The 8,947-nt window shown below is 46.2% G+C and overlaps 1 long non-coding RNA gene across 1 annotated transcript; it reads right to left on the bottom strand.

Annotated features, from left to right (window-relative positions):
* Positions 1–3,402: 3,402 nt before the first annotated feature.
* LOC149983929 (uncharacterized) lies at positions 3,403–8,368 on the bottom strand. The gene is made up of 2 exons (XR_016495582.1): positions 4,436–8,368; positions 3,403–4,176 (listed from the first exon to the last, which is right to left on the bottom strand). It is a non-coding gene; the product is annotated as an uncharacterized LOC149983929 (long non-coding RNA).
* Between the last annotated feature and the right edge of the window lie 579 nt (positions 8,369–8,947).

Raw genomic sequence — 8,947 nt, 5'->3', positions numbered from 1 at the left:
TGTAAACGGAGCTGCCCGTTCATGGCAGGAAAAATAAACACAGTGCAGGGCCTAGAGCAGGCCTGGGTACAGGGAAGCGTGTGTTCCTCAGATAGCTGACACATATTGTTTTAAAAGGAGCTAGGGGCTGTGAGTGAAGGCCACTGTACATACACGCCGGTCACATTCAGATCTCCCCGGCACTCCTTTTCCTCTGAGCTGCTGTGATAACATTGTGAATGGAGGTGGAATAAGCCTCAATCCCTTTTCCATTCCCTCTGCTCTCCTCCTATCCTCTCTCATCTTTTGTTCCCCCTATCCTGCACTCGTCCCGCTCCCTCCCTGGCTCTCCTGGCCAGAGGACTATTTTTAGTGACGGCGCTGCTATTCTGGAATTTGATGCTGACTGGCTGCTGCTGGATGTCTGGGCGGCGATCTCTTCAGGAATGTCTGGCCTGCTCTCAAACCACTACAGAGCCGCAGCGCAGGGCGAACGGCCCGGGGCTCTGATTACAGACCCTCGCTCTGCTCTGCTCGCCTTCTCTTTCCTCTCCACCAGCGCAGAGCTACAGACCCAGAAGAAAATAAAAGGAGAAGTGCATATGTGTCTATTTTTCTGTCTCTGGATCCAGTGTTTGTATGTCTTTGAGGAAACTCATGCTTGTATGATTTCATGTTGTTTATGATTGACTTCCGAAGAGGATGTGCCGCATGTGTATGTGTGTGTGTGTGTGTGTGTGTGTGCATGTGTATGTACACATGCTTGTGAGTGTGTGTGTGCGTGCGTGTGTGTGTGCCGTGTGTGTGTGGTCCATGAAAGAAAATAAGCAGCACTAATGTGACATTCTTCCTGTCTTGGATCAGCTTTTCAGTTTCAAAGAAAATTGTTTGCAGTGGAAGTAAAGACATCCAGCCCACCTGTTGTTCAGGATCGCTTAGATCCGCTGTAGCTTGTCTCTGTGCAGAGAGACACACTGTATGTCACTCAGCTACATCAGTGGACCAAATCTCTTCCACGCGGCTAGTAAACCATAGAGGAACATGCTCTACAATGCTGGGGAACTCTGCAAGAACAGTCAATGTAGAGCAGCATTGACTAATTGATTGACCAAACAGAACTTTTGTGTACAGTATGTCAGTTGTTTGAAGGGAACTTTGCAAGAAACATAAATATACAGCAGTCGATTGAAGTCAATTGGTTGAATTGTCAAATAGTGCAAATTCAACGTGAAATCAAACAAATATGTCACCATGTCTTTGGATTTAGGTTAAAAGTTGGGTGAAAAATTGACAAAATTCCCTGATTACCTTTTTCAAATACAATACGCTTTCCACATTGATTCAACATAATCATACAGAACGATTTGGTTGAAATGACGTGGAAACCATGCTGATTCAACCAGTTTTTGCCCAGTGGGGAGTTTCAACATGACAGATAACAGTTTTGTAGAATCTCTCTCCTTCAGGCCAAATGAAAAGCCTAGGACATACCTCTCACACATGCTTAATGCCATCGACCAGCCCTTCAGAATGTCCCCGAAAGTTCATCCGGTTTGAGAAGGGAGGGATTCCTCCCAAGGGCAAGGGGTTTGGGCATGACCAGTAGCTTGACTGACAGCCAAGCTCATAAAGCAGTGCTACCTGGAGCCTTTCAGTTCTTCTGGAGATGACAATGGAAAAGCACAGCAGCAAATAACTATTTAATTGGAATAGCAGTGTCAATTAAATACTGTGCATTGTAAGCCTATGCATGCTCAAGCTGATGAGAAAAAGAAAGCGTTTATTTTCTCAATCCCATCCATATTCCTCTTAACATAGTGTGTGCATACAGTAAGAGAGCATGAAATGTGAACAGTCTGCTCTGTTAGCATGTAGCCTTCAATGTGTGTCCCAGTGGGCCTGGCTCCCAGTGCAGAAGAGGATGTGGGTTAGCTCCAGTATGCAGCTAGGCCGTGGAGACCGGCCGGCCCGGGCCAGAAGGGAGGAAGCCTGTCAGACAGACGCTGCTGTGGCCGATCCTGCCGGCTGGATGGGCTAGTTAGGTAACTAAACAGCCCTGCCATCTGCCTCTCCTCTCCTTTCCCATCCCCTCATCTCATTTCCTTTCCTTTTCTGTCCTTTCTCCCCTCCCCTCACCTCCTCTAATCTCCTCTCCTTTCCTCTCTCCCCTCGTCTCCTCTCCTTTCCTATCTCCCCTAGTCTCCTCTCCTTTCCTCTCTCCTCACCTTTCCTCTCCTCTCTCCTATCCTCCCCTCCCTAGGGTGTGAAGAACAGAGGGAAGGCTGAGAAAGGGAAAGGAGTCTTGACCAGGGCCCAGAGATGTGCGGCCGACCTGCCTGCAGCTCTGCACCTCTGGGACCCAGTCCTGGCCACAGGGTTTTAGCTGTGCTGGTTTTAGCTCATCCTTCAAATTGGCTTTTGTTTCGGGACCTTTCCCTTCCCCCCACCACCATCCTCTAGCTCACTCCTGCCTCCCAATAAAATGCAGCAGAATGGGCTAGATGGGCTAGATGCATCCCCCAGCTGGCTAGCATTCCTCTGGTTTCCACTTGTGTCTGCCTCTCCTTTTTTCTGGGTCTGTGTTTCTGTGATTAAAGTCTATTTTCCCCTCTTTCCATTCACTGACATTTTCCTTTCTGACACGCAATTTTTCAGCTGAAGTTTAAGTCTCAAAACTGGAGAAGGAAACTCCACTCACGATACTAGGCCTGAAATACAGGATAACAACAAAGGATAGACCTGCAACACTTCTGCTTGGGAATGTGCTCATTAGAAGGTAGAGGAAATCAGAAACAAGTCTAAAAGTGCCAGCTTTGTTAATGTTGTAGTTATCATAATAGAGATTCCATAGCACAATTTACGTTGATTTATAGGATTTTAGTCATACCAGGATCAGGTATGTGATAATGTACAGTACTGTACTGTCATATCCTCCATCCTCCATCCCTGACGCTCTTTCTCACGCTTTGCCATCTTGTTCCTGAAAAAATGGCTGTTGTTACATGCCCTTATCAAGACAGACTGCACATCTTCAAACTGTCATGATGATGATTGATGTGACCAGTCCAGGGGTGTGGCCTGCTAAGCAGGGGATGGAACCGGTACAGGGAACAGTACCGAAAACTGGAAAATAACAACATTTCCGAGGAACAAAAACAGAACCGAAAACGGAAGTGATCTAATCTGTACCAGAACTGGATTTTAAAAGCATGGGAACCGGTTAATAAAGTTATTTTACATTCCAGTCATTTTTTTCTAGTCCCACAAAATCACAACAAAGCACCTATGCAAAACCCTCCCTCTGTCACTCTGAAACGTCTTCTAGTGTCTGCCTGCCAGCTGAAAATCTTTGCCAGTGTGTGTGTGCGTGTGTTGGCTGCCTGCATCTACCTCTTCCGAATCATAGGCTACTGTGCTGATTCAGAGGATAGGGAGTTTAATTAGAGAAGAATGGATACATTTATTCAATGCAATTAAGTATATTATAGTTATCATGTTTCACATTGGATATATTAACTACGAAAAAGTAAGACATGTTTTTAATTCTGCTTATTAGAGCTCTGGTCCAGCGTTATGCCAACTGTAGCAAGTTCAAAGGACATTCAACGTTTTGATATAATCAGTACTTTATTTTGCTGGTCAGAACAATGTAATGGAACAGAAAAAAAAGTGGTTCTGTTCAGTTCCAACCCCTGCTGCTAAGTGTAGATGATCTGCTTGTTAGATCCTAAGAAACTCAGGTTAAGTTTAGCCTGCTAGCCACGTCAACAGACCTGTCCACTCCAAGACAACTGTCTGCTCTAAATACAATACAACTGTATTAATCCCCAAGTGGCTATTAGTTTGGGGCTGACAGGGTGCTTCAAACAAGACAAACACTCACTGAGAGTATAACAAATGTATATTAACACTTATTAAGGCATCAGTTAAAGGTGCATAGTGCAATTTAAGAAACTAAAACTTCATGTTAGCCACAATTTCTAATTAATTGCAGGGATAAACTATCTCTAGAATATTCCCTAGGTCTTCTTCAATGGTCCTGTTAACCAAGCGGATGGCCTCGGGCACAAACAAGGCCCTGTGCCTATTAGTGGGGCACTTGAGACAGCGCAGGCGGGGTCCAACGGGGAGCAGTTGGAACTTCGGGTTGAAGACGTGGGTGCAGGCCTCCGGGATGTCATAGGTCTTCCTCCTGGCCTGCCGTTCAAAGAACGAGGTCAGAATTCTGAGAGTCATACACCGGTGATCTTAGAACAGGTAAGGGAATAAACAGAAAGGGAATAAAACAGTAACTAATATTGATTTAAAGACACTGAATGAGTTCAGTTTCCTGAGGAAGTATTGTCTCTGGTGAGCTTTTTTGATAATGGAATCTGTGTATGTTTTTCAAACTTCATGGTGTTATCAAAGATGGTACCAAGATATTTATACCGGTCCGAAATGTCAACCTCCTCACCATGGATGATCACCTGGTCCATCTTGGGGGCTTCCTCCTGAAGTTGACAACCATTTCCTTCATCTTGGAAACATTCAACTCCAGCAGCGCACTGTCACACCAGTCAATGAATTCCTAGAGGGCTGGGCCGTGGTCCTGCTCAGACCCTGAGAGGAGTGAGAGGAGGACTGTGTCACTGGCAAACTTCACAAGATTTCAGTGGGTGTCGGCACTTTGACAGTCATTGATGTAGAGAATAAACAGAAGGGGTGACAGTAGACACCCTTGTGGTGAACCTATGCAAATGAGTAGGGTGTCTGACATGGTATCATTTGCATAGACTCTCTAAGGCCTATGAGTTCAAAAACTGAAGCAGGATTGAAAATCTACACAGACCAAAACACATGAATGTCTACCAAGATCCCTTTCTAGCCTACATGCTGTAATGCTGATAGCTGGCTTGCAGAATCTGTTGAACTAGCGGCTCCAGGTTGCTTGACACCAGGGTGGTCTATGGGTGTCTACGGAACAAGGGGGGAAAGAGTGAGTATGTGGGGCCTGACATCCCATATCCAGTTACAGCCCACCAAAGACACAGTGGTTCACATAAAACAACATGAGACACAAGGTAATGAAGTGCTAACAACTGAGGTAATCCCTCTCTCTCTCTCTCTCTCTCTTTCTCTCTCTCTCTCTTTCTTTCTTTCTTTTTCTTTCTTTCTTTCTTTCTTTCTTTCTTTCTTTCTTTCTTTCTTTCTCTCTCTCTCTCTCTCTCTCTCTCTCTCTTTCACGCTCCCTCTCCCTCTCCCTCTCCCTCTTTCTCTCAGAGCAGAGACCCTTCTCCTCATCGTCCTCCTCCCTCCCCCTCTCTGTCACATTCTGACCTTAGTTCCTTTGTTTTGTCTTTGTTTTAGTATGGTCAGGGCGTGAGTTGGGTGGGCAGCCTATGTGTGTTTTTCTATGTTGGGGTTTTGAGTTCAGCCTAGTATGGTTCTCAACCAGAGGCAGGTGTTGTTAGTCGTCTCTGATTGAGAATCATACTTAGGTAGCCTGTGTTTCACTTTTGAGTTGTGGGTGTTTGTTTCCGTGTGAGTGTTTGTTGCCACACGGTACTGTTTCGGTTTTCGTTCATTCGTTCGTTTATTGTTTTGTATTTCATAGTGTTCAGTTTATGTCTTAAAATGTAAGTTATGGAGACTTACCACGCTGCGCATTGGTCCTCCGATCCTTCTCGATACTCCTGCTCAGAAGAGGAGTTACACTCTCTCCTTTTGCACCAGGGTTCATGCCTTAATGCTCTCAGTCACGACCGTATGTCAACGTCAGATTATATAAGATCCCTTCAGAGAAATCCAGAGCAGGCGTGTGGGCATTGAGGGATCTTTGTGGCTTTATGGTTGTTCTGATGATGGTGGATTTAAGCAACACTCAGGGTGACCTATCCATACATCCTGGTTTAATTTGTAGGATGTAGTGTCTCAGACAGATACTGTACCCTCTTAATGGCTGCCATGATAGGGTGGAGGGTTTCAAACAAAAGCATCCACTCGGCAACTTCAGGTGAGTCCCGTTTGATGCTCACTTAAGGTGACAGCTGGAAACAGAGATGCTTTGCTCTTTGGGCACAGATACTATCTTCCCCTTCCCTGGCAGCCACAAGCATGGGGAATGTATTCTCCGAATGCCGAGAGTGAGTCGCCCATGAAAGATTCCTTTTATGACTGGAAGGTTTTTTTCTTCCCGTTTTAAATAGCAGTGAAATGTTGAAGGAAAACAAATGAAAAGATAGCCCTTTGAAAATGTATCTGTCCCAGAAGCCCCCTCCCCCTCTCAATCTTCCATCTCTCCCCCCATTCTGACCCCCTCATTTCAAATGTGCGGACTTGACAAAGACTATACTTCTCCCTTTTGCATGCAACACTCCAAACCTGTCTGGGGGTTGGTTGATTGGTTGAAGGGTAGTGGTAAGAGTAGAGTGAATGATGACCCATAAAAGGGGGGGGGGGGGTGTATTGGAGTGGTCTGGATAGGAAATAAAGTCCGGAGTGGGGGGAGAGAACAAAGGGGGAATATGATGAAGGGATAAAGAGAGGGATAGAGAGCAGGAAAGACAGGGGGAAAAAAGAGAGAGAGGGGGAAAGGAGTCTTTGTTCTAGACAGCTGAAGAATATTAGAGGGTTCAGATGGTTTGAGTGCCAGGGGCTACGGGTGGAAGAGAGTCAGAGGGTGTGGAACAGAGCAACAAATGAGTGGGGTGCACGGCACGCCCCTGTGGTTTGAGGAGAGTGAGAGGAGGAAGACAATGGTAAACCCTGGAGAACAGAGAGAGAGAGAGGGGGAGAGAGAGAAAGAGGGAGTGAGAGAGAGAGAGAGAGAGAGAGAGAGACTACCCACTGGGCACACACTGGTTGAATCAATGTTGTTTCCACGTCATTTCAATTACATTACGTTGAACTAACGTGAACTAGACGTTGAATTGACGTCTGTGCCCAGTGGGTCTGCTTTACATTCACATTAAAGGGGATATTCCATATCATTTCCCAGTTGTTGAAGTGTTGCTTTTCTTCAAACCACTGTCTTTAAAACTAAAATCTCTCATCATCACTCTGGCAACGAGAGTGACTGCAGTAAAATAATTATACTTAGGTATTCAGGATCTGACAAACATCAAAGACAGTAATGCACACCTCCTACATGTCCCTTTCTCAAAAACAAAGATATTTCATAGGGTAATGATACACTACACTCAACTATGTGTTGAGCAGGGTGGGAAAGATTAGTGCGTTGATAGACATTCCTAACAACTGATGTCACTGAGTATACAAAACATTAAGAACATCGGCTCTTTCCATGAAATACACTACATATACAAAACTATGTACACACCCTTTCAAATTGGTGTATTTGGCTATTTCAGCCACACCCTTTGCTGACAGGTGTATAAAATTGGGTACACCGCCATGCAATCTCCATAGACAAACATTGGCAGTAGAATGGCCTTACCAAAGAGCTCAGGGACTTTCAACGTGGCACCATCACAGGATGCCACCTTTCCAACAAGTCAGGTCGTCAAATGTATGCCCTTCTAGAACTGCCCTGGTCAGCTTAAAGTGCTGTTATTGTGAAGTGGAAATGTCCAGGAGCTTCAACGGCTCAGCTGCAAAGTAATAGGCCACACAAGCTCACAGAATGTGACCACTGAGTGCTGAAGCGTGTAGGGCGTAATAATGGTCTGTCCCTGTCCACTCACTACCGAGTTCCAAACTGTCTCTGGAAGCAACATCAGCACAAGAACTGTTTGTCGGGAGCTTCATGAAATAGGTTTCCATGGCAGAGCAGCCGCACACAAGCCTAAGATCACCATGTGCAATGCCAAGCGTTGGCTGGAGTGGTGTAAAGCTTGTCACCATTGTACTCTGGAGCAGTGGAAACATGTTCTCGCGTGAGGAATCAGGCTCCACGATCTCGCAGTCTGACAGACAAATCTGGGTTTGACCAGACAGGCCAGATTAATCCTGGTGAAAGCTATGATCTCTTATTGATGCCACTTTTAAATCCACTTCAATCAGTGTACAATGAAGGGGAGGAGACAGGTTAAAGAAAAAAGGTGAATAATGGGAAGGTGTTCCTAATATTTGGTATACTCGGTGTATTCTCAATATGCCCTTATTAACCTTCTGTACAACGTGAGGCATGGGCTGTTGGGTTGGAGCAGGGTGTTATCCCTCTCCCTCTCTCTTCCTCTCTCTCCTTCTGCCACTGCCTGTGAACTGGGTCTCTCTCTCTCCTGCTCTCTCTTCCTCTCTCTTCCTCTCTCTCCTTCTGCCACTGCCTGTGAACTGGGTCTCTCTCTCTCTCCCTCTGCTTTTCTCTCTCTCTCTCTCCATTTCCTCTCTCTTTCCCAACTGTCTCTCTCTCTTTCCTCCTCTCCCTCTCCTTCTCTCTCTCTCTCCACCTCCCCACCCCCCCCCCCCTCTCTCTCTCTCCCTCTCCTTCTCTCTCTCCACCTCCCCACCCCCCCCTCTCTCTCTCTCTCTCTCTCTCTCTCTCTCTCTCTCTCTCGCTCTCTCTCTCTCTCTCTCTCTCTCTCTCTCACTCCTTCTCCCAACCCTCTTTCTCTTTCTCCCTCCCTGGTCTCAAGAGGCAATAACACATCTCCTGACAGGACGACAGGACATTGCTCAGTCTGTGCCCAGAGAGACAGAAAAGCCTCTGAAGATATATTTTGACCTGAGATGCCACAGATGGATGGCTGGTAGACTGGCCGACCGCCCTGGCCGACTGACCAGTATTGAACTCAACATTCCTAACATTCTGGCCCCAGTCAGTGAGGTGAAGTCCCATAGGCCTTCTGTGGACAGATGTCCCCTTACACCCTGAGAGAGAGAGAGAGAGAGAGAGAGAGAGAGAGAGAGAGAGAGAGAGAGAGAGACCCAGTTCACAGGCAGAACGTGGGAGAGTGAGCAGGGGAACAAACAACTGTTTTTAGGCTACTGTGGTCTGCAGGATTGTGCGTTAAGATATCTCCAACCC

This window comes from Oncorhynchus mykiss, chromosome 4 (genome assembly GCF_057628025.1).
Source record: "Oncorhynchus mykiss isolate SJ-2025 chromosome 4, ASM5762802v1, whole genome shotgun sequence".
Classification (NCBI taxonomy): Eukaryota; Metazoa; Chordata; class Actinopteri; order Salmoniformes; family Salmonidae; genus Oncorhynchus; species Oncorhynchus mykiss.
This window is presented reverse-complemented; position numbering and strand designations above follow the sequence as displayed.